The 25,172-nt window shown below is 35.8% G+C and overlaps 1 long non-coding RNA gene across 1 annotated transcript; it reads right to left on the reverse strand.

Moving 5' to 3' along the window:
* Window positions 1–12,950: 12,950 nt before the first annotated feature.
* Window positions 12,951–23,571, reverse strand: LOC141385763 (uncharacterized). The gene is made up of 2 exons (XR_012406740.1): window positions 23,507–23,571; window positions 12,951–16,831 (listed from the first exon to the last, which is right to left on the reverse strand). It is a non-coding gene; the product is annotated as an uncharacterized lncRNA (long non-coding RNA).
* Between the last annotated feature and the right edge of the window lie 1,601 nt (window positions 23,572–25,172).

Genomic DNA, 25,172 nt, shown 5'->3' on the forward strand with positions numbered 1-25,172 from the left:
ATTTTTGCTTATTTACTCCAGCAACTCTCATATGAATTGTTCAGTAATTCATTTGGTCCCAAACCCCTCCTGCGCAGATTGGACCGATGACAGTCTGTTGCGACTGGTCGACAGCATTCAGCGCGAGACAGAGGGAAATGCCCAGCACAGCTTATCAACAATATTGAAGTAGTCAGAGTGCAAAGTGTATGTGTGAGCATACCTGCCAACACTCCTGTTTTTTCCCCTGGAGTCTCCCATATTTCAGAACCATCTCCAGCCACCCACCCATTTTGTTATTTCTCCCAGAAAACTCCTGTAATTTCAACCAATCAACTTTCCTTCACAGTTCCAGTAATATCTAGCTGAGCACAATGTCTTCATGACTTGATTCAACTGGCGTCTGCTACAGGGCTTGTCTTCCAATTTTTCTTTGCTACTGTGTTTGTGGGCGAGGCCGCAGGTTTCAATTTTCCCAGGTTTGCACGTGCAACAATTGGGCGGGGCTTAAGTCTTATATCGACGTCAAGCTTAAACGGCTAAAGACTCGTTATCAAGACGATTTATTTAAAGCACAATGAGTCGACTCTTTTGTTTATGTGTCTGCTAGGGCTGTAAAATTGTTTAAATTTCAGCTTCCAGCAATTATGAAAAAATATTAATTGTGATAACAATTGCATCATACAGTTAAAGTCAGAATTATTAGCCAGTCTTTTAATTTATTTATTTTTTTTAAATATTTCCCAAATGATGTTTGGCAGAGCAAGGACATTTTCAAAGTATGTCTGATATTATTTTTCTTCTGGAGAAAGTCTTAATTTATTTTTGCTAGAATAAAGCAGTTTAAACATTTTTAAAACCAGTTTAGGGACAAAATTATTAGCCCCTTGAAGCTATATTTTTTTAGATAGTCTACAGAACAAACCATCATTAGACAATAACTTGCCTAATTACCCTAACCTGCCTAGTTAACCTAATTAAACTAGTTACGCCTTTAAAAGTCAGTTTTTTGAAATGATAAAACAAATGATATAAATTATACCCAGCTTAAATGTAAAATTATAGTTACCAGAGGTAGATAGAGAGACACAGGGGGAGGGAGAGAGAGACAAAGAGAGCAAGTAGGCCTCAAAGAAGCAGAGAAGATAAAATCCAGAGGAGGAGAGGAGCAGAGCAGGAAAAGACAGGCCAGGAAAAAAAACAGAACCAGAGTTTACCACCTATTTTGCATCTTTCTTGACCATATGACTAAAGCCCCAATGCTGAGACATTCAAACTGACTAATCAACATGTGACCACATCGTAAAACCCCCAAAGTCCACACAACAGGCCCTGATCTTATCAGTATCTGCCTTTGAAGTCAGTATGGACCTTCTTGAGTCAAAAAGACATGTTTTGTCATATAAACAAATGCATATGATTATTTAGCCTCTTACCGTAACGTAGCTTTTGCAGCATGGGATGTGCTTTCATTTATTGATGTGTATTCGATTTATTCGCGTTTTTAAAATGCATTAACACATAATGTGTGCCTTGGAGAATAACACCCATTATCCAACAGCTGTTTCTTGAAGCTAACCAAACAAACAGTAATGCATGACCTGTCTAGAGATCAGCTCAAGGATTCCTTACATCGCATGTTTCTCATTGTGACACAAAGGCAGTGATGTAATGGAGGCCAGAGGTGCTCTAATGCTACTGCGGCGTCAGAAGTAATTAAACCTTTCTAGTTCCCTACAGCACCTGTCCACTCGTGACCCCAGAGGTCAGACACCGAGTCAGACTCTGCAGACCTTCCAAGACACGCTGAGGAGTTTGTTTTCTAACTAGTTTTTTATCCATGTGGGAGCACTCAAGAAACTGTGACAAAAGTTCAGAGGTCAGATGTTCAGGGAAATGGAGTAGGAAACCACTGAAAGGTTGCATTCTTAATGTCAGGATGTAGACTCACTTTTTTTCTCACTTTTAAAGCAGGCTTGTCCATCATAGCTATTTAATGGTTCTATTTTTAAATATCATTTGCATGAACTGTTGCTTTGCGATATTCTATTACTTTCTGCTCAATATGACAATGTGCATTTCATTCTACAATGTTTTTTTTTCTGAGGAAAACTGGATAGTGAACAAAAGGGAGGAAACACAGCAAGTTGTGACCTTCAAGAATTTATCCACACAAAAAAACAAACGGTTCATGAACAACAGGGCAACAACCATAATTGAACAAGATGTGATTCAAAGGTTGCAATTGATCTATTCAAGACATCTGAATATTTTCCAAATATTAGCACTACATTGACAAAAAGACGTCAGTTTAGCAAAAAATAAATAAATAAATAATAATAATAATAAATTAAAAAAACACATCCCAAAAGTGCTCTATTGGACTAGCATCTGGTGACTGTGCAGGCCATTTAAGTACAGTGAACTCATTGTCATGTTCAAGAAACCTGTCTGAGATGATTCACGATTTGACATGGCATGTTATTCTGCTGGAAATACTGTGGTCCTGTGTACTGTGGTACTGTGATGGACATGGTCAGCAACAATACTCAAGATAGGCTGTGGGTTTAACACAATGCTCAATGGGTACTAATGGGCCCAAAGTGTGCTAAGAAAATATCCCCCACACCATTACACCACCACCAGTCTGAAACATCGATACAAGGCAGGATGGATCCATGTTTTCATGGTGTTGATGCCAAATTCTGACCCTACTATCAGAATGTCGTAGCAGAAATGGAGACTCAGACCAGGCAACGTTTCTCCAATCTTCTATTTTGGTGAGCCTGTGCGAATTGTAGTCTCAGTTTCCTGTTCTCAGCTGACCGGAGTGGCACCCGGTGTGGTCTTCTGCTCCTGTAGCCCATCTGCCTCAAGGTTGGTCATGTTGTGTGTTCAGAGATGCTCTACTGCAGACCTCGGTTGTAACGAGTGGTTAATTGAGTTACTGCTGCCTTTCTATCAGCTTGAACCAGTCTGGCCATTCTCCTCTGACATCAACAAAGTATTTGCACCCACCGAACTGCCCTTACTGGATGTTTTTTTTCTTTTTCAGACCATTCTCTGTAAACCCTAGAGATGGTTGTGCATGAAAATCCCAGTAGACCAGCAGTTTCTGAAATTCTCAAACAAGCCCATCTGGCACCAACAACCATGCCACGTTCAAAGCCACTTAAATGACCTCTTCCCCATTCTGATGCTCAGTTTAAACTGCAGCAGATCGACTTGACCATGTCTACATGCCTAAATACATTGAGCTGCTGCAATGGGATTGGCTGATTCAAAATTTGTGTTAACGAGCAGTTGGACAGGTGTACCTAATGAATATTTAGTAGGTAGAAATCAATAAAAATAGTAGACCTCTAAACTAAATTACCATTTTCACATGAAAAATCTTTAATATTCAGGAAACCTTTACATTGCAATAAACAATTTGGATTAGTGTGGTGTTTATGCACTAAAGACAACATTAAGAACTAAAAGGTTAAATGGGAATTTAAAAAATGGCTTTTCAACTGAACAGCTGTAAAAAATGCCCTTTTCCAACCCTCATTTTAAAGTGTGTACAAACATATCGTTACCTTAGCATTATAATGTTCTATCTGACATTTGGCAAAGTTGAGTTATTGACATTCTAATTAAATGACAACTTATTTACATTATGGGATGCTTTTTTTATACAAGTTGCTTACATTAAGACTTTCATTAAGACTGCCTGCCTAGCGCATGTGTGAGTGGAACTTTTTTAGACTTGTCCAGTGCAATATAATGGAGCTCTCCTCACATTGGCTATTCCTTCAAAGTCCGTCCTTTCTTCATGTGTTATTGCTGTGCATTAATAACTCAGTAACTAAACATGTTCTTCGTCATTATAGATATGTTTGATAGAGTGCTATTGTGTATTTTGCTTTAAATTGCCTCAGGAAAAAAAAAATTACATGTGTAAACCTTTCCTGCTCTGTCTCTTTGTTGTGTTAGAGATAGCAGGGGAGATTCACTTATTACTCCAGGGCCGAATAATATTAGTTGAGGGGTTAACTCCCTTCTCTTTTACTTGCAGACGGTGAATGAACGGGGACACATATAACTTGGTCCAATCATCACTGAAAAGTCTCATTGTGAAAAAAACGCTACTCTTTGCTGTCTCTCCCTCTCTGCTTCAACAACACACACACATACACACAAAACTGCAGCCCCTGCACACGTTCTAAACAACTCATAAGGTCGTTTGTAGTCAAATATGATTATTTGTTATTATCAACGCATTGCTTGCCATGTGTTGTTGATGTAAGATTGTATTCAGTTTGATCTAAATATTCATATTGATTATAACGAGCTCGCGTGAGAGCTGTCACCATGCACACACACACACTGACAACCTTCAAAACAGAAGTACGGGGGAGAGCCTAGGTGCGCCAGTCACTGAATCCAGCATAAACTCGCCACACATTCTGTCTTTATATAATGCTCTGTGTTTGTCATAACGTCATCTGAGCTCAGTGATCATGGTGTTGAATCAAAATCTGACTCCGAGGGCAAATCTGTGCCCGCAGTTGAGTGAAACTCACAGCGGATTATCATAAACTTTTCATTGATCATTTTCCCTGCGATTGACAGCAACACAGAAGCGTTGTCTGATTGACAAGTCATGTGTTTAAAAGAATTTAAAACGCCAAATAGGAGGATTCTATGCCGCATTTTCTAAAATAATGCAATCTGTATTTAGCTTTTCGCTTGTACGGTGGCTCTGAACTGTCAAAATACCACTAATAAAAAGGCTTTTTCAGACATTACATATTTGTACACCATTACATCACTGTAACACGTTTTATTCAAGAACATTTGAGCTGGTTTTAGTCTTTAGGTCTTTCATTTTCATCTTATTTAAAATATATTTTACTTGCTTGTTGATTTAATATTAAAATAATATCATTATTATGAATAATAATAATAATAATAAAATCATTTTGTTATTTAACCTATTATTTTTATGCAACAGTCAGGTTGCATTTTAATTTGCTGAGGAAAAGGAAATAATAAATTTTTTTGCATGCTGATTTATGTGAATATAGGTCTATAATCAACTTGCAGTTTTGAAGTTATATCTTTTTTCCTTTGAGTATAGACTATTCAGTTCATAAGAGCAGTTCAATTTTTTATGAAGTTTGCTGTAAAAAAATATAACATTTTGAAATATCTATAATTATCGGCCTATACATCTCGGCTATCGGCCTCCAAGTCAAAATTATCGTTATCGGCCAAAAAAATTCATATCAGTGCATCCCTACTTTTTATTTAAAAAACAAATGCTACATATACTGCTTGCTATGGAATTCAAAATCTTTAACCCTCAATATCTCAAAATCATTCAGAATGCAGCTAGTACCTTATAATTTTAAGGGGATGATAACTTTTTCAATTCACTTCAGCTTTATTTGTATAGCGCTTTTACAATGTAGATTGTGTCAAAGCAGCTTCACATAAATGGTCATAGTAACTGGAACAGTGTGGTTCAAGTTTTAGTGTTTAAGTTCAGTTCAGTTCAGTTTAGCTCAGTTCAGTGTGATTTAATCATTACTGAGAGTTCAAACACTGAAGAGCAAATTCATCGATGCGTAGCTCTACCAATCCTGAACCATGCGAGGCAGTGGCGACAGCGGAGAGGGAAAAAAAACTTCACCTGATGGGAGTGAAGAAAAAAAAACCTTGAGAGAACCAGACTCAGTTGGGCACGACCATTTTAATTACTCCGCTGGCCAAAAGTCTTGTGCAGAGCTTCAGTTGCCGTGGTTCACTTTACATTAAACTTCACTTTAAACTTCGTGTTGACTTTAACCCCCAAGCCAGTATTTATGACTCCTGTCACATTTAACCTTGAATAGAGATGACTACTGTCGCTAGTAGCAATATAACAGTCTCCGTCCCCCAAGGGTGTATATTTGAGACTGTAATCATCCAGACGTATTTTTCCCCCCTCCTGCAATATCTCAAATAAGTCACATCATGGATCCTCTCAGCATACTTAATTACAGAACCCTGTTGCCCGGCCCAGCAGAAGGCTCTCAAAAACTAATTGAGTCACGGTAAAAATTGGAGAAGTCCTGTATGAATAATTAATGAAGGCCAGAGTCATTTTTTTTTTCACCATACAGTTGGCTTATTATCAAGGCAGATGTAAGGCGCATTTATTTTTCCTGAAACTAAGAAAGAGTGCGCTCCTAAAAAGAGTGAAAAACATTGAGAGAGAGTGATGTTTGGACACTAAACAAGTTCAACCCTGCAAGGTCTAAAATAACACTCTACACAGAAGTGAATGCTGAAGCTTCTTCAATTTCATGCACATTATGAAAATGTGCCCGAGCACAAATCAGTTTTATTCTCTAGAGGGGATTATAGAAGAGACCCTGGACTTTTTTTTTTTCTTCTACTGCAAGTAAGGGCCTGAGGATAGAGCAATATAATTATCATCACAACCATAATATTTTTTTGATAAAACAATAACACTTGTTTGACAAGTTTTGAGAATGTTTATGGTTCAAAGCGGAACTAAACAAGGCAAGGCAAGGCAAGGCAAGTTTATTTATATAGCACATTTCATACACAGTGGCAATTCAAAGTGCTTTACATAAACAGGTATAAAAAAGACAAGTTTAGGAACATAAAATGCAGACAATAAAAATTATTAAAAACAGATAAAATTAAAATGAGTTAAAATAGGTTATAAAAGAATGAAAAAGAAAACGAAAAACATAATAGTGCAATCTGTCGGACGCAGCACAGTGCTCATTCAGTAAAGGCACAGCTAAACAGATGTGTTTTCAGTCTTGATTTGAATGTGCCTAATGTTGGAGCACATCTGATCATTTCTGGAAGCTGATTCCAGCAGTGAGGAGCATAGTGGCAGAAGGCACATTCACCCTGCTTTGACTGAACTCTTGGAACTTCTAGTTTATATGATCCTAAAGATCTGAGTGATCTGTTAGGTTTGTATTCAGTGAGCATATCTGTAATGTATTGAGGTCCTTGGCCATTTAGTGATTTATAGACCAGTAATAATACTTTAAAATCTATTCTGAATGTAACTGGCAGCCAGTGTAAAGACCTGAGGACAGGTGTGATGTGCTCTGATTTCCTGCTTCTGGTCAGAATTCTGGCTGCAGCATTCTGGATGAGCTGCAAGTGTCGGACTGTCTTTTTGGGTAGGCCAGTGAGGAGTCCATTACAGTAATCCACCCTGCTGCTGATAAAAGCATGAACAAGTTTCTCTAAGTCTTCACTGGAAACAAAGCATCTGATTCTTGCAATATTTTTTAGATGATAGTATGCTGATTTATTGACTGGTGCTGACAAAGACTGACAAAGCAACTTGTTTTTGCCACATGGAATGTATACAATGTATTTAAGTATTTGTGTAAATCACATCCCAACAGCACCAGTTTAGATTTGTTTAAAGAATACAAACTAGGGTTGGGCAAAGTCAGCCAATTTGGCATCGTACAATGTCTAATGTGAAACATCGCGATGGACGATGGTATCGCCCAAAAAAAAGGGTGAGAAGGATGCACGACTTAGTTGAGGACCGAGCGGGAGATGCGCGATTTCCGGGAGATTATCACGCGTTATTGGGCATTATGAGTATCAAAATATAATAGTTTGAAACACTGACAGATTCATTTATGAGTATTTTTAAAGTACTGTCAAACACTTGCTAACACAAAAAATGTAGAAACGGCTTCTCAATTTTGGTGAAAACTTAATTATTTTTCATGGCAAGGTTGACATTTGCATGGAATTGCTCATAAGCTAATTTTAAAAATGACAAGCAAAGTTATTGCTTGAATAACTTGAGTTATTGCTTAAGCAACCTTTCATTCATTCACTTTCTTCTTGGCTTAGTCCCTTTATTAATCTGGGCTCGCCACAGTGGAATGAACCGGCAACTGCAGCATATGTTTTACACAGCGGATGCTCTTCCAGCTGCAACCCATCACTGGGAAACATCCATACACACTCATTCACACTCAAACACCACAGACAATTCAGCCTACCCATATTAGCTATAGTGCATGTGTTTGGACTGTGGGGAAAGTGGAGCACCCGGAGGAAACCCATACTAAGCCAAGGCTCGAACCAGAGACCTTTTTGTTGTGAGGCGAACGTGCTACCCACTGTGCCACCGTGCAGCCATTATATAACCTTTTCATAATTAATTACAGGATATAAAAGTGCTAAAGAAAAAAAAGCTTTCATTTACATTTGACAAGATCTATTTAAAACTGCATACAAGGCTGTTATAATAATGATAATATAAATGAAAACATTTTATACACTTACAGTAAAAGTAAAACTTATGATTGTTAATAAGGGGAACTTTTTCAAGATGACTTTTTTTCTCAATGAACATGCATTCAGAGGTTTATTTATTTTATTGAGTGTTATAGCAGTTAATTTTAAATTACTCATATTAGACAAGCGGGTTACATTTTATTTGGGGTCGCTGCATCAGGTAATTAGTCTAGTGCACAGATCAAATTTTGTCAGTGTTGATATTTACAGTAATGAACGTATTTGCAGCTGCGTCATGTAATTTATCCAGAAACAGCAACATTGGATTTAAACATTATATCAGTAGCAGATTAGGCATGGGCCAGTATAATATTCTGACGGTATAGTAACCTTGGATGAAAATATCACGGTTTCACGAAATTGTGATTACTGCTGTAAAATATATTCTTTTTGAATGTCTGGGTTAAATAAAGAAACTTTTTCTCTTCTGAACTCATATGAGATCAGAAACATTTAAAATATTTTGGAAGAGTAAACATTTCAGGCTAAATGAAATACTGCTCTCTTCATTTGTTTCAAAACCAGATGCTTTTAACTGTTTAAAATGGCATCATTAGATGTCTTTTCTGCTAAAGGTACTGTTGTCCTAAAAAAAAAAAAGTACAGAAAATGAAAAGATCTTACACATACTTTAGGAATGGTATTGCAGAAAATGTTGACTGTTTTAAAACCTTGACTTTTCCAAAACACGGTATACCTTGAAAACGGTTATCGTCCCATGCCTATAGCAGATCTTTTTATATGCGCATCTTTTCCCTTATCCAATAATCCATTACCTCTTACCATGAGAAATAGATGGTGTGGCATGCAGGTTCAAATGCATGTCTGACCGTGAATGTATGCATCTGTGGTTTTTTTTGTTTTTTTTTCCTCGAGTTCTTCCCTGGGGTCACAATAAATTGTTTGTTAAATATGAGACGCAAATTACTTTCCACATAAGCTGCAGGCTTTACACTTTCATGTGTCAAGAGTATTCATCAAGTATTTCAATGTGTATCAGTGTATTTAGTTCTACATTTAGAGCAGATTTTCTTTAAAATAGTAGCCTACAGCCACTCAAGTTTTTTTTTTTTTATCGGTGTTAGGAATAACGCACCACCATCTGACTTTTGTAAAGCATCAATTGATGACTTAAATAGATTTAAATAATTGGTATAGCGGTCAAAACATGTTCATGACTGCATAAATTATCATTTAAAAAAAAAGTTGAATATTGTGCATGTATGCGTTTGTAACTAAAAAGTTCATTTCAATAAATGTTCTCTTTAAACCACCAGATGGCAGTCTTTGTACTTTATTTCGGAGTGCAGATTGCATAAGTTTTATATATATATATATATATATATATATATATATATATATATATATATATATATATATATATATATATATATATATATATATATATATATATATTAAGTATTAATATAAAAAATATATTTACTATGTTGCCAAGTGTATATAACTACTGTAAGAAAAACAAAAGCATTCAGTACATACTTTCAGTATTATCTTTGCTTGAATTGACCCGATCTAATCCTGTTTATGAATGAGCCTGCTCCCAATCAGGTTTGAGCTACCAGAACTCTTGCTAGGACAACAACCCAAAGTTTTGAACAAAGTTTTAAAGAACTAAACGATGCTGGATCATGTCAAATCGTCAATATTCAAATCCAGCTAACGGAGTAATCCACCTACGAAGAACAGACCCCTGCTCGCGGATGCTGCCATGTTGTTTGTGTGTTTCTATAGAAAATGCAGGGGAAACTATGGGAACCCAGAGTTGAGCGGCACGTGTTAGGGTGAAAACAGATTTTCATTCAAATAAATCACTGTAAACTTCACACTCGAGTTAATATATAAAAATCGATTTACCGCCCAGCCCTACAATATACATATTGCATAAAAACTAAATATTGCAATGTCTTTTTTTTTTCAATATCATGCAGCCATGCATAATGCCCTGGCAACCACCAAACAATTGTCACAATGCAACCTTCCAGGACATTGTAGCAACACACTACAAAACTGCTCAACACCTTAGAAACCACAGTAAATGAATGCAGCACTCATTGTTGGAGCTTGAATCCTGTTTACTATAGATGGAGAATATCATAAATCATCATCATCATCACCTCGTGCGGAATCCAGATGGTGATGCTGGCTTATTTCGCCGAACTCAGGTGAGGCTTCTGGGAGCTTGGAGAGTATAAATGTAATTTGGGGTATGAGAGATGAAATTGTTCAATGCTCCAGGGACATTTTGCAGCCAGTTGAACTTGATAGATTCTCCAGGTTCACACAAGCTCAAATCCATTCATTCCCTCACAGACATGCATAGATGAGAACATGTAAATGGCTTAAAGAAATAGTTCACAATTAGGGATGCCACAGTTCTCAATATAATATTGAACCGTTCGGTACAACCTCCACGGTTTAATATGGGCTTGTGAATTGCGGTTTTCTCGGTTTAGCATTTAAATAATTTGTGCGTTTTATATCTCCTCAAATTGACTGTGTGTGCCTGTAAGTCCATGAGCTGAGATGAGGAAACTCCTTCCCGCGAGTAAATATTTAATCACTCTGCTCTAAAGTTAGGAGGTGCTTGACCATCATTCCACACTTTAACATGGCAAGCCGCGGTGAAGTGAGGCTGAGGCAACAGTACAAGGAAGCGCCGGCGAAGTGAGGCAACAGTACAAGAAAGCCCCGGCGTCTTTCAAATCTGCGGTGTGAGGACATTTCGGTTTTGCCGGTAAGTGTAATGCCAATAAAAGACAAAACGGTGAACAAAAAATAACTGTGTGCAAGCATTGTTTCACACGTATAACCATGACTGTACATCTGCAGCACCATCACCCAGCAATATCACTGTCTGAAGACAGGATAGCAGAGAAGGTAATAAAATCCTCCAAATAGCAACGATCCCTCGCTAAATCCTTCAAGCAAACATACCCAACTGGTTCCGAGAGACACATAAAAACAACAAGGGCAGTGCGGATGTTTATTGCTAAAGATTTGCAGCCGTTTTCGGTGATTGGAGATGTGGGCTTTTGTCATCTTACAAAAGCACTCGATCCGCGTTACAGACTACAGTCTCGCATTTTTTTCAGCACCGAGATAATTAAGATGGTTTATTTATGTTTACTGAAGTACAAATATGTTTATTTGAAATGGCCAATTTGTCTTTGTTAACTTCACATGTATGTTTATTTTCAAAGTGTAGGATTTTGTGTTCTCTAGTTCGTACATGGGCTACCAGCAGCCGTGAGATTTCAGTGTTAAATTTTTTTTATTCAATACACTAGGGCTGTGCAATTAATCGAAAATCCAATTTAAATTTCGATTGTGGCTTCTAACGATTATGAAAAACCATTAATCGAGAAAAACAATTATTGCATCATATATTATGACCAAAATAATCGTGATTATGATTTTTCCAGCAGCCTTACAATACACTAAGAACTAGTGTACTTTTCTTGGCTTTTAATTAAAACAAAATGAGTATTGCAATAAATCGTTTGTATTTTTTCTCCTTAACCTCTTACTGTTCCTATTGCCAATAGAAAAAAAAATACGTGTCAAGCCATGAGAAGCAAACCGAAAACTGTGGTAAAAAACCGTGGTATGTATAGTGGGCTAACTGTATTGTTGCATCCCTATTTACAATATTGCAATATTTGTCATTTTACTCAATTCCAAAACTGCATGCGCTTGTTTCACTCAATATGTGATATGAGAATTTTCAAACTTCTCCATGACTAAATATTACTAATACGAAGAAGAAAAATAAGACGACAAAAAAGTAAACTGCATGTTAAAAACAGGCCTATTTTATTAGTTAACTAATTGGATCCAGGTTTATTTTTTCATAAATTGTCCTTTAGCGAACCCTGATAAATAAAGGGAGTAAGCCACAGTGGAATGAACCGCCAATGTATCCAGCATGTTTTACACAAAAGATGCTCTTCCAGCTGCAACTCAGCACTGGGAAACACCCATACACTCTTATATTCACACACATAAACTGCAGACAATTTAGTTTATTCAATTCACCTATAGAACTTCTTTGGACTGTGGGGAGCACCTGGAGGAAACCCACGTGAATGTTGGGAGAACATGCAAACTTCACACAGAAATGCCAACTAACCCAGTCGGGACTCGAACCAGCAACCTTGGGAGGCAACCATGCTATCAAATGAGCCACCATGCCACTTGATCCAGGTTTAAATGAAGTAAAAAAATAATAATAAATTTAACTATTTAAAGCCAGCACAATTATTAAAAAATGTTTGCACGTTTAGAATACCTCAAATATGACCAGCATTTAAATACACTAACAAAATGTATAAGGTTTAATGTAGGGCTGGGCGATATGACGATATACATCTTTACTCACAGCATGCATGATGCTGAGAAAGACTCTCAATGGGAGACTAGCAGAGTTAAGACCAATTAGGGATGCAACAATTATAAATTTTGGTTGTACAATTATAGTCGGAGGAATAATCACAGTTTCATGGTTATCACAATTATTAAGCATTCATTAATTTCAAAACACTACAAGTTTAGCAAATCTAAAATATATAAAACATAACATAATAATAAAAACAAACAACAGTCTATTTTTCTTTGAAATTAAATAAGTGAAAAAGGTTTATGGCATTAAAACACAAGTAATATTTTAATTGCTTAATTCCCCTATTTGAATTGGTTTGATAATCGAATGTACTGCAACTGCATCCCCTAATTTGACAAAGTTGTTATCTACAGATAATTCTTCCCTCTAATAAGCTGTCAACCTCCCATCAGCTGATCTGGTTCTTTTCATTGAATAGTTTGATCTGGTTCATAAGCCAGACTGATCTGCTTCTCTGATTCTGATAAGGTGCTAAGAACCCGCTGGAGAGAAGAATTTGATTTAAAATCAGTTAGATTTCAGTCTTTTCCTCAGAGAAACTATTGCCTGGTGTCTGAAGACTTCAATCATTAATTTTGCTTCAGTTTAGTCCCTTTATTTATCAGGAGTGGCCACAGCAGAATGAACCGCCAACTTATCCAGAATATGGTTTAAGCAGCGGATGCCCCTCCAGCTGCAACTAATTACTGGGAAACACCCATACACTCTTGCATTCTCACACATGCACTATGGCCGATTTAGTTTATTCAATTCACCAATAGCACGTCTTTGGAGTGTGGAGGAAACCGGAGCACTCAGAAAAATGCAACGATGGCAGGACTTTAAATTTTAATGCTTTAACATATGCAAAATTATGCAGGTGCTAAAGCTAGCAAGGCTAAAGAAGACTTCATAAATGAACTACAGTGCTTTATCAAATATTAATCTCCATCTCTCTCACAAATGTTATCTACATTCAAATCAGGTGAAGTTCATTGAAGATCGTTTCACTGCAAATGATAATTCCCTCATTTTGCTGAACGTGATGAGGTGCTGATTGCTGCTTTTCACAATGTCACAATGTCACAATGTCCCCTGTCGTATCCCTATAATTAAAAACCAGTGAAGTGGGTTTGGCAAGAAGGAAAGGGTCAGCACTGGAGAAACGGACCATTCAAGGAGGACTTGGGACCTCAGTTAAATCAACCTGACTTTACAGAGATTAACTTCAAATCCACCGCTGATACAGCCCAGAAACATTTAACACAGGACAACAATGTCTTTATACAAAACTATCACTGGAACTAATTGAGATTCCCAAAGCGAGACTGCAACAGCATAATGATACAATAAATAATACTAACAATGCATTGTTATAATTCCATGAAATCTAATTACACAGATGTCAAACACAAGCTTTTCAGCTGACACTTATACAGTACCTGCAGCAAATCAACAGAATGTAGTGCTAATTGAAATATTGACAATTATACAGCATTGTTTAACAAACTGTCTGATCAAACACAAGTGTCCTTTATTGACATGTTTACCACCATAAGACACGTATCATGTAAAATAGACTATGACCTATTTGTATTAAAACAAACAATTAATTGTCCAACCCAACCGCTAACAAAAACCAAACATCTTTAAAAAAAAAGCTCATTCTAATGTAATTTAAAAAACATCTATTCACAAATCAACTCTTTAAAGGGATTTCTCCCATTTTGTCAAGTAACCAAATATAGTATTTCTTTTGATGCGGTGGCCAATATTAATGTAATGTAAGCCTACTTCAACACTTTTTAGTAATCTTTCAGTCTGATTAAAAGAAAATGACTTCTAGTAGTTTTGTAGTTGCAAATCATAGTGCAAGTGAAAAAGGATTTTAAAAGTCAAAAGGGAAAATTACCAACCAAATTAAACAAATGAACTCTTTTTGTAAAAGTGAACTGAAATTGTAAGGGATAGTTTACATTTACATTTAGTTATTTAGCAGGCGCTTTTATCCAAAGCGACTTACAAATGAAAATTTTTCATACGACATACAAATGAAAATTCACCCAAAAATTTTAATTCAATCGCCAATGAACCAACCAAACTTATCCAGTATATGTTTTACACAGCAGATACCCTTCAAGCAGCAACCCAGTACTGAGAAACATCCATACATTCATTCACAACGATCAATTTAGTTTATTCAATTCACCTATAGCACATCTTTTTAGACTGTAGGGGAAACCAGAGCAACCGAAGGAAAACCCACAATAACACGAGAAGAGGATGCAAACTCCACACAGAAATGCCAACTGACCCATCCGAGGCTCGAACCAGTGACCTTCTTGCTGTGAGGCAACTGTGCTAATTACAGAGGGACCAGGTGACCCCCAAAATCTACATACAAATATAACCAAATTAAAACTAGTAGACTACTGATTATAAACATTGAGGTTTCATAAACTGAAATGATTCATCAGAGCAAGAAAAAGCTTTATGTTCAAGCAAGAAAAAGCTTTATGTTCAAACAACAATACTCATTCATTTATTCATTCTCTTTCTTTTCGGCTTAGTCCCTTTATTAATTTGGGGTCGCCACAGCGGTATGAACCGCCAACTTATCCAGCACGTTTTTACGCAGCCCATGCCTTTCCAGCTGCAACCCATCACTGGGAAAGAAAAAGTTTTTTTGTCTGTTTAAAAGCAGAGGCTTGGATATCTCTTTCAATATATAAAACAATCATATATTCCTTGCAGAAAATATTCTGAGGGCCATCAAATTTATATGTAAATCAGCAAAAATGCTGGAGGTGGTTGACTTAAAAAAAATAATAAAACACTGCAGCTAAAGAGTCATGGTTAAGTAAATTACCCTTGTACAGTTCAAATTGACTATCCTTTTGTTTGCGATGAAAACAGCCACTGAATTATAGGGCACATAGTTTACCCCTTTTTTATGATTTAATATTAGTATTATGGTTCTTCTGAGCGTGCCAGTTTAGGTTCAGTTTAAAATACAGTTCAGATTTTTTATTATAATGTGTTAAAAAGTGTCATGTTGGGGGCGTGTACACAGCTCACTGTTCTAGGGGCGTGTTGCTTCAAATGAAAATTAGTTTTGGCTTCCCACCCAACGCAACAAGGGGCGTAGCCAAGAGCTCACCCGCTCTGTGTTTGCAACAGACAGGCAGACTGAGAGAAGGAGCAGGAGTGAGAGGATCAGCATTCAGCTGTACACGTACGACTCGGACACAAACCAAGCAAAGAGTACAAAATCATTTGAGTCTTTGTATAGTTTTACAGCCAACTGTGTGCTAGTCTCAAGTGCCGAGCTTATACACCGAGACTAATAACCACGCACACTGAATAAACTTTGACTGAGCCACCTGATGCACTGCTCGAAGCCGCGACTTGGCACACCAGACACTCTCAAACATGAAGTGTCCCAGATCGTCGCACCATGCATTTTAGAACTTTAAACACAGGTTTCCATCAGGGCACACACAACGGCGCCCCAAGTCGGTGGCTGTCCGCAGTGCCCAGCCGCCGAATTGAAGCGGCGCCGCATGCACCCCGACAGAAACCCACGCCCAGAATTACAAAATGCATGGCAAAATGCACTCTTCCAGCTGCACCTAGTTAAAATCACAGTGAGCTTCTGTGATCGCAAGAAATGCAAACGGCTGAAGTATAAGGTAGACGCAATGAAAAGTACACATTTACAAACCTACCTAAAGGTACAACCAATAATTCCGATTAGAGCAATTATGTGGAGAATATTGATCTTGTGTTGAGCCCAATGAGCCTTGCATCTAAAAATAGAGCAAGGATGTTCCTTTAGTGATATCGGTTTGATTCGCACTGAAACGTCAAACGACAAACTGAGGATTTGGTGACGCGTGCCTGTCAATCAATATTGGTGGGCAGGGGGACCGCACTCCTTGCGGTTGCTCTGAAAACCGCTGCAATTGGTCCACAGTTTTTATGTTGTTAAATTGGAAAACAAAAAAGCACTGTGTGTGTTTATATCACCCCAATATGACGGTCTTTACACTATACTTACACACATGTCTGTCCAAGATTTTTTTACCATAGGTGCCCTTTAATTTGCTGTTAAAAAAAAAAAAAAAAAAGCATTAGATAAATATTTTTCTAATTGTTTTGCATAAGTTTATTAAATCAACCTCAGTCCTGAAAAATTACTACATTTTTAGAAAATTACAGAACTCTTTACTTGCCAAATTAAAAACTGATGTCACTCAAACACCCAAAAATGACATTTTAAATTTAAAAAGTAATTGTGGACTGGATTTTTTACCGTTTATCAGTCTTGGACATGTGAACGATCAGTAACATTGGCTTCAATGCATTGTTAGATTTATTTTTTCTCCCTAATTTACTGTTGGTGACTGTTTTTGCCCCATTGACTTTGATTATAACCACATTTGATGGTGCATAAATACAGTCTTTATTTTTGTTTACTCCATCCATGTAGTTCTGAGCGCCGAGATGCATTTTTTGATTTTCTAATCAAAATCAAAGTGCATAATAAAATTAAGTGCATAAAGGTAATTCTCTCTCTCTTACACACACACACACACACACACACAAACTGTATTTGCTGTTATACTCCATATACAATCCAGAAACTAACTTTTGTTTTTTTGTTTTTTTGCACGGGCATTTCTAAAGGGTTATTGGTACCAACTGACGATCGCCAGTAAAACTTACAAATCTTACAAATGGTTATAATGGAATCAATGGGGCAAAAACAGTCACCAACAGTAAATTAGAGAGAACATATGAAAATTAATCAAAAACAATGCATCAAAGGCAATGTTGTTTCACATGTGCAAGTCCACAATTGTTTCAATGTCCAGTCCACAATGTCCAGTCCACAATTACTTTTTATATTGAAAATACGTCAGTAGCTGTTTCTATCCACTTATTTATATGCTCATTTTGCATATGCGAAATGGACTGAGGTTGATTAACAGATTTATGCAAACATTTTTGGAGGAAAAAAAATGTATCTGATGCAGTTTTACAGCAGATTAATTCAGTGGATGGTTTCATCCATAACAAAAGGCTAGTAGATTTGCCCAGAATGTATTGTTGAGTTTAGAAAATTTAAAGCATTTTCTTAAAATATGTGTTAAAATAAGATATCACCAAAAAACAGAAAAAGTTGTGGCTAAAATCACCCCAGAGTGGATGGAAACATCCCCAACAGTACACAATGGTTAGCAATACACTTCATTTATCCAACTATCCCTTTAAGAGGAAAAAAAGATCAAAAAAGCAAACCACAATCTAAAAGAGAGAAAACAATTCATCATCCTAGAAGCAGTGTGCACGGATAAAATACGATTTGTTTTTCTATTCCGCCACAGGCCTGAGGATCTGCGTGTCTCAGATGTCTATATTCTCGTCACGTAGCGTACACTGGAATAAAAGAGCCGATTCCGACTGCAAAGCTCATACGGGATCAGGTGTTAACCCCCAGACGGTCTTCTCCACACATGTTAGCTCAGCGGCAGACTAGAGCAAATAACCATTTACAGACCCGTATGGAGAGACCAGTGCATCTGTTGAGACTGGAGCATCAGACTCTCAAAAATCTGAAGACAAGAACAGCTCGAATTCTTGTCGACAAGTTTAGACATTGGAAGATCAGCCCTGAAGTCAAGCATTTGGGACTGCAAACATGGAGGAGCCAAGAACGGGCTGCACAATATATCATTTGAGCATCGATATCGCAATGTGTGTGTCATTATAGATGACCAGTAACCACAGGTTAAAACACAGGAGATTAGTGAAGACACTACAGAATTTAATCATAATAGATTGAAAGTTCATCATCCATCCATGTGTTTAAGGCCTGTGTGAGCATTTTGAGTGAGTTTAAAACCGTTCAATAACTATAAAAAAAAAAATAGTTTAATAAAGATTCATTTTATTGAATAATAGTTTTTTTTTTACAATACTTTTTATGATAAAGACAATGCAGTGTTATTTTACATTTAATTATTCATTTTCTGTACCCAAATACTGTTAGACTCCTCACAGAAAACCATAAAGTATGTGATTATTTCTCTTTAATATTTGCTTCATTGTATTTATGACTGTAGTTTGTTTGTTGTAAATAATAAACTGCATAAATGTATTTATTTTTCATGCCCCTACAAAATCATTATTTATAAATTAATGACTTTCCAAATTTTATTTACATCACAATATATAAAATCACAGACAAAAAAATACATTTTTCAATGTAAAAAATTTTCAAATATTGTTCAGGCCTACAACAGATGGTTGTTATCTGGATGATTAACAGATTTAAATAAAAAATTGTAATTTGAAAGGGTGTGGATCGCAAAAAAGCTGAGATTATTTCGATAACCTATATCAAATATGGTAACAAGCATTAGTTTATAAAAGTTCTTAAAGTTCGTAAGCACATTATCCGGAACAATGTGAATATAGCACATTTATATCTATATCTAAATGTAAAGGTTTTATATACAGTGCTCAATGTATACGAGAACACCCCTTACAAATCTCTCATTTAAATTAATATTTTCTTTAGTAAACTTTACAATAGTATATTTGTGCATTTACAGTAGATTAGTCATTACTGAAGCCAAATCTGAAACTAATCTAACAAAATAATTCATGATAATGCTTCAAAACTATTATGCGCAAATTTATACGTTTGGCAAAAATATTAAATACATTTTAACAAAAGCAAAATTAAAAAGAAACAAAGTTTATAAAATTGTGTAGTTTGTAATTTTTTTTACCAATATTTTATTTATAATATAGTATAAATAAACTACATATATTTTTATATATAATACTTTACAAATATTTATTTAGATTGTTAAAGATGTTCAGTGACTAAAATATTATTATTAAAGAGCCCATATTATGGGTTTTTGAAAATTCCCCTCCATGTAGTGTGTAACACAGCTCTAAGTGAAGTGAAGTATCCAGCTAAGGCTTAAATCTGTAAGAATACAGTGTTTAAAACTGTTGATTCATCTATAAAAGAGTCGAATCATAGTGCTTCAAACGAGTCGCCTTGATACCGACTCATTAGGTGTTTCGCCATGACGTACGAACGAAACAAAGTTTTTCACGTGCACGCGCAAACCCGGGAGATTTCAAACCTGAGGCCCCGCCCTCTGACGCAGTAACCCAGACACACACACACACACACCCACAAACACACGCACACCCACAAACACACGCACACAAACATGCCGGTCGATTGAAGTCACACTGCAGATGGATATATTGAGTCTCTACCCAAAGATGAAACATCAGCATTATAACCAAGCAGTTGGAAACTTCTGGAAGCTACATGCTACAAAGAATACTTCATCTGAGTTTGTTAAAGGAAGGATCAGTAAAGAGTAACTGATGGACGTCAGGATGGGTTTCTTCCTACATTTCTCAAGTGTAAGTACGTGCGGTTAAAGTTGTTGCCTCGTTTACTCTAGCTTGCAAATGTATTTAGTTGTGATTTGTTACTTGTAACCGCGTGTACTGTATCAGGTTAACTGGATATATTATCTTATCGCGTGCAAAGTCACGTTAAAAACGCGACGCGTGCTGTTTGTTTATGGAGCTCCGTGCTAGAGTTCTGCTCCCGCGATTTATTCGGAAATGTATTCCCGCGCCGCAGAAATCTGGCGCGGGGAGAGAGAGAGAGAGAGCGAGAGAGAGAGCGAACGAACGAACGAGCTTTGTGTACTTTGTGCTGTGTGTGTGTTTTTATACAGACAGCTTGGCTGTCTGGACTGTATACTGGGTGATATTTGGTTGTGTTCTCCGCTCTAGCGGGACCGGGCGCGGCGGGCAGAAAACGGAGCGGGTTCTCAGGCTAAAACCTGGCGGGTGCGGGCTGAAGCGGGAGCGTTGTCATCCGGAGGTGTGTGTGTGTTTTTGTGTGTGTGTGGTTTGGCGAGTACACGACTGTCTCCTTCGTTCGGTTATCCGTGGCACTATCCACTCGCCATAGTGTGGCAGCTAAAGTCCACGCCTACACTATCGAGCGTGTATGAACTGTGATTACTTTTTAAATTGCTGATTAGCTATTGGCCATTTCCCTCTCTGACTGAAGGCAGTCGACCAATCGCGACAGACTGTCATCGGTCCAATCAGCGCAGATTAGCTTCGCGCTAAGGAGGGGTTTGGGAACAAATGAATCACTGGACGATTCATACAGGAGTCGCTGGGATAATTAGGTAAAAATAAATGCAGATTATAAGACCATGAAAGTGTTTTTTGACCTTGCATGCATATTAGACTGTTGTTGGAGACCCTTACAACCAAGATATGACCTTATTTCATGTATAATATGGGCTCTTTAATATCTCGGTTTAATAAATCTGGTTTGTTCAAATGCAACAAAATGTTACCTATATTCACCGTGAAATGGATAAAAATATTCATTTTCAAAATGGGATGCACTCACTTATGTTGAGCACCGTATAAGATTTTATATACAATTAATTTAATTGAACTTAAAACACTGTAGTTATTTTCTAAATTAATGTTTAAGAGGTTTTAAATAAATGGTAGCATAGTGTAACGTACTTTGTGATTCTGCTTGGCCTTTCTATGCGGCTGTTAAAACCACCACATCAAACCTGCAGCTCTTTTATTAAAAAGTAGTAAATGGGTCCAATAAGCCTTTTAAAAATAGCAATGATCAGATAAATCGCAATTTGATTTTGATTCTCTAAGTCGTGCACTAAATCCATGATCGGCTTTACCTTCAGGTTCAGCACTCATAATTTAAAAGCTACGTCAGTCCTCACATGAAGGGGAATACACAAGCATGCTCAAGACATTGAATAGTCTTTATAGTGCCATTCAAGAAACCTAATGAAAACGAACATTGTCATATTATACTCTTTCCATGACCTTTGAAAGTATTGCATGCTTACTTGAAACTGAAAGCATTAGAAAATCATCTAAATTACTGAAAAGATTCAATTTAGCAGTAATGGATGGTTGAAGTGGTGTATGACAGACATTGCAGTTCTGCAAATATCTGCAAGAGTTACTTAGTGGAAGGCAGAACTTGATTATTTTTTTCATAATACTGAAAAAAGTTATGTTTAATGGAGCAAAGACAATTTTGCATTATTTCAGATAAAATATCTGAATTATAATACTTTTTTTTCTGGAAAAAAGTAATTTTTCTTAATAAAAGCAGTTTAAAAGACATTTTAAGTCTCTATTAGCTCCTTTAAGATTTTATTTTTCAACTGGCTACTGAAAAAAACACTTATCCAATAACTTGCCAAAATAACATTGCTTATTTAACCTATAAATAAAGATTAGCACATGTATCTTGCAAAAAGACTAGAAAAATGTCATCATATCAAAGACTTTTTATGGGTGTGATTTTGTAGGGGTGTGAAAAATATATCTATATCTAGTTATATTTTTTATGTAATTTACATATAACAAACAAACTATGTATCCGGTGAGAGTCTAACAGTATCCGGGTACAGAAATACAGAAAAGTAATCAAGTGTAAAATAACATTGCAGTCTTTGTCATAAAAAAATTATAAATAATACAATTATTTAATAAAATTTATCTTTATTTAATGCTTAAAATACTTTATGATTAAGCTTTCAAATTGCACTTAAAGCTTAGCACTAGTATCTTGAAAATGACAAGAAAAATATAATGTAATCATGGCAAAGACAAAAGAAATTAATCATAAGAAATGTGTAATAAAAAATATATATATATGTAAAACAAATGTAAAAAAAATAATAAATCCATTAACCAGCATATTAAACAGAAATAACATTTTCACAAAAGGGCTAATTATTTTTTACTTCACTGTACACACAAAGGGAAGGGTTTTTTTTTATCATCTGTCACTGTATATGCAAACTTTCAATAAATACTGAATGAAAAGGTTAAAATTTATGAGATTCAAAATTGTATGAAGTCAAGAAGTAGCCCACTGATTACTTTTAAACCAATAGCAGGCTCTCAAAATTGTTTTTCCAAAATAAAAAAAAGGTTTCTTATAAGGACATTTTTTAGGACATTTAGGATTTAAGAAGGTAAAAAAACACTTTTAAATAACATCTTTGTGAGTCTTTTATGAAGTTTGTAACATCATGACTTGACTCTTTGTTAATGTTTGTTGACAAACTGAACCCAAAAGATAATGTACAATAACTGTATCGTTATAGATGGCGTTATATTAAAATCACAAACAAAATAATAGCAACATATATGAGTTTATCAGTTGATGTAAGGCATGTGCAGATCATTCCAAAAACTAAAAATACCACCAGTTTATTAAGGTTAAGTTTTTTTTACACAATTGTTCATTCTGCTTGATATACTTTTAGAAAAGTATTCTTTGCAAGCTCTAAACAGGGAAATTACATTAACTTAGCAGTAACATTGTTCACAGTCAATAGTGCTAATGTTGTTTTGAGGTCATACTTAAGCAACCAAATATTTAAAATTAGCATGGTAAATAATACAGGAAATGTGTCACTATTTAAAAATATGAACCAATGTGCAAATATAAATGCTATTCACCATGCTACTTTTAATAGGCAAATAATGCTTTAGGTTAAAACCAACTTTAACCAAATAACCAGCTTAAACAAACAAATGTCACTAAAAAACACACAAAATTCACAAGCTTACAAAGTAGACACACAAATAAGCCATTTGCCATCAATTACCAAACGAAAACACTCGTTTTAAATTCACAAAACCAAGTTCACTTACCCAACAACTCGGTGTGAGTTAAACCTTCACGCTCCATTTCGTCCCCAAAAGTTCCCGCTCTAAACACATACGTCACACGTCATGCGCAATAAATAACCTCTGCAGGACACGTGTAAAAAGCCACACCCATTACGTACAACTCCAGTCATTTGATTGGCCAATGAATCTGTACCTGAATTCCTATTACAACAAAGAGCATAGAATCACCAGTTAATTTAAAGCTGTTTGATTAGAAGACCAACCGTTGGTAAATACATGAAAATGAATATATATATATATATATATATATATATATATATATATATATATATATATATATATATATATATATATATATATATATATATATTATCTTATTTATTTATTTATAATATGCTTGAAATAAGGCAGTTATGTGTGAATTAAGATGATTTAGGGAAAATTTTTATAATCAGACTGATCACTATTTGTAATTATTTATTAATCATTTACTGTAATTATTTATTATTTATTTAAAATGTTTATAAAAATGACTGAATTGATTAGCCTACAATGACAGAAAAAAACAGATGGTAATATAAATATACATTCATAATTCGAAAATGTATTTTATTATTATTATTATTATTATTATTATTATTAAATAATAGTCAAACATTTCTCTCTGAAATATTCAACAATTTAAGAATATTAATTTATGCATTAAAATATTTCAATTCTTTATTAATAGTCACCTTACATAAATAAAATAATAATTATTTATTAAAGTTTTTTTTAAGTTTATTTAAATTATTGACAATATCATGTGATATGTAGTAGGGGTTAGGTGAAGCAATCCAACAGTGATGAACAGGGTAGTGCTGGAGAGTCCTGGATGGAGCTGAAAGGGGTAGAAATGAAGTGTCCTGGATCGTGCAGTCAGTAGCCACAGAATGCTGGGAGACTGAGCAGTGATGGTAAGGCCAGACGAGAGGTGGTAAAAGCCTAAGAAAAGGCACTGCAGACCAGAGATCCTGGAGAGTTGCCACCTCACCAGAAGCAGATGACACCAGCAGCCAGGGACTTACAGAACAGCAGGGCTGGGACAGAAAGACAAGACACACAGACAGACAGGGGGAACTAGACTAAGAAACAAAACTACTAAACACAAAAAATACTGAAAATTTTGAAAAGAAAATCAAAGAGAAATAAAGTTGGATTTAACTTTTAACTAAATAAAACAGGAAGAAATAAAACCAATAAAAGGAACCAGGGGTGCCCAAACTCGGTCCTGGAGGGCCATAGTTTAGCTCCAACAACACACCTGCCTGGAAGATTCTAGTATACATAGAAAGAGCTTGATTAGCTGGTTCAGGTGTGTTTAGCTGAGGTTGGGACTAAAATAAGCAGGACATTGACCAGGGCCGGAGTGGGACTCCTTTTCAGCTCTGGAGTTTCAAGCCTTGGACCGGCCCACTTCAGTTTACAACTGACTACATTTAAATAACATCATTTTCAATTCAGTACTTCACAATGAAGATTTATTTGAACAGTTAACACAATATAATGTTTTACAGTATCAGAATCTATTTTCTGTAAGAGTTAAACATATTCAATATATAAATATTCATAAATATTCAAACCTTGAAATAAAAAATATCAAATAAATACAAATATGAATTAGGCCACATGTATAAAATAAAGAATA

This window comes from Danio rerio, chromosome 5 (assembly GCF_049306965.1).
Source record: "Danio rerio strain Tuebingen ecotype United States chromosome 5, GRCz12tu, whole genome shotgun sequence".
Lineage (NCBI taxonomy): Eukaryota > Metazoa > Chordata > Actinopteri > Cypriniformes > Danionidae > Danio > Danio rerio.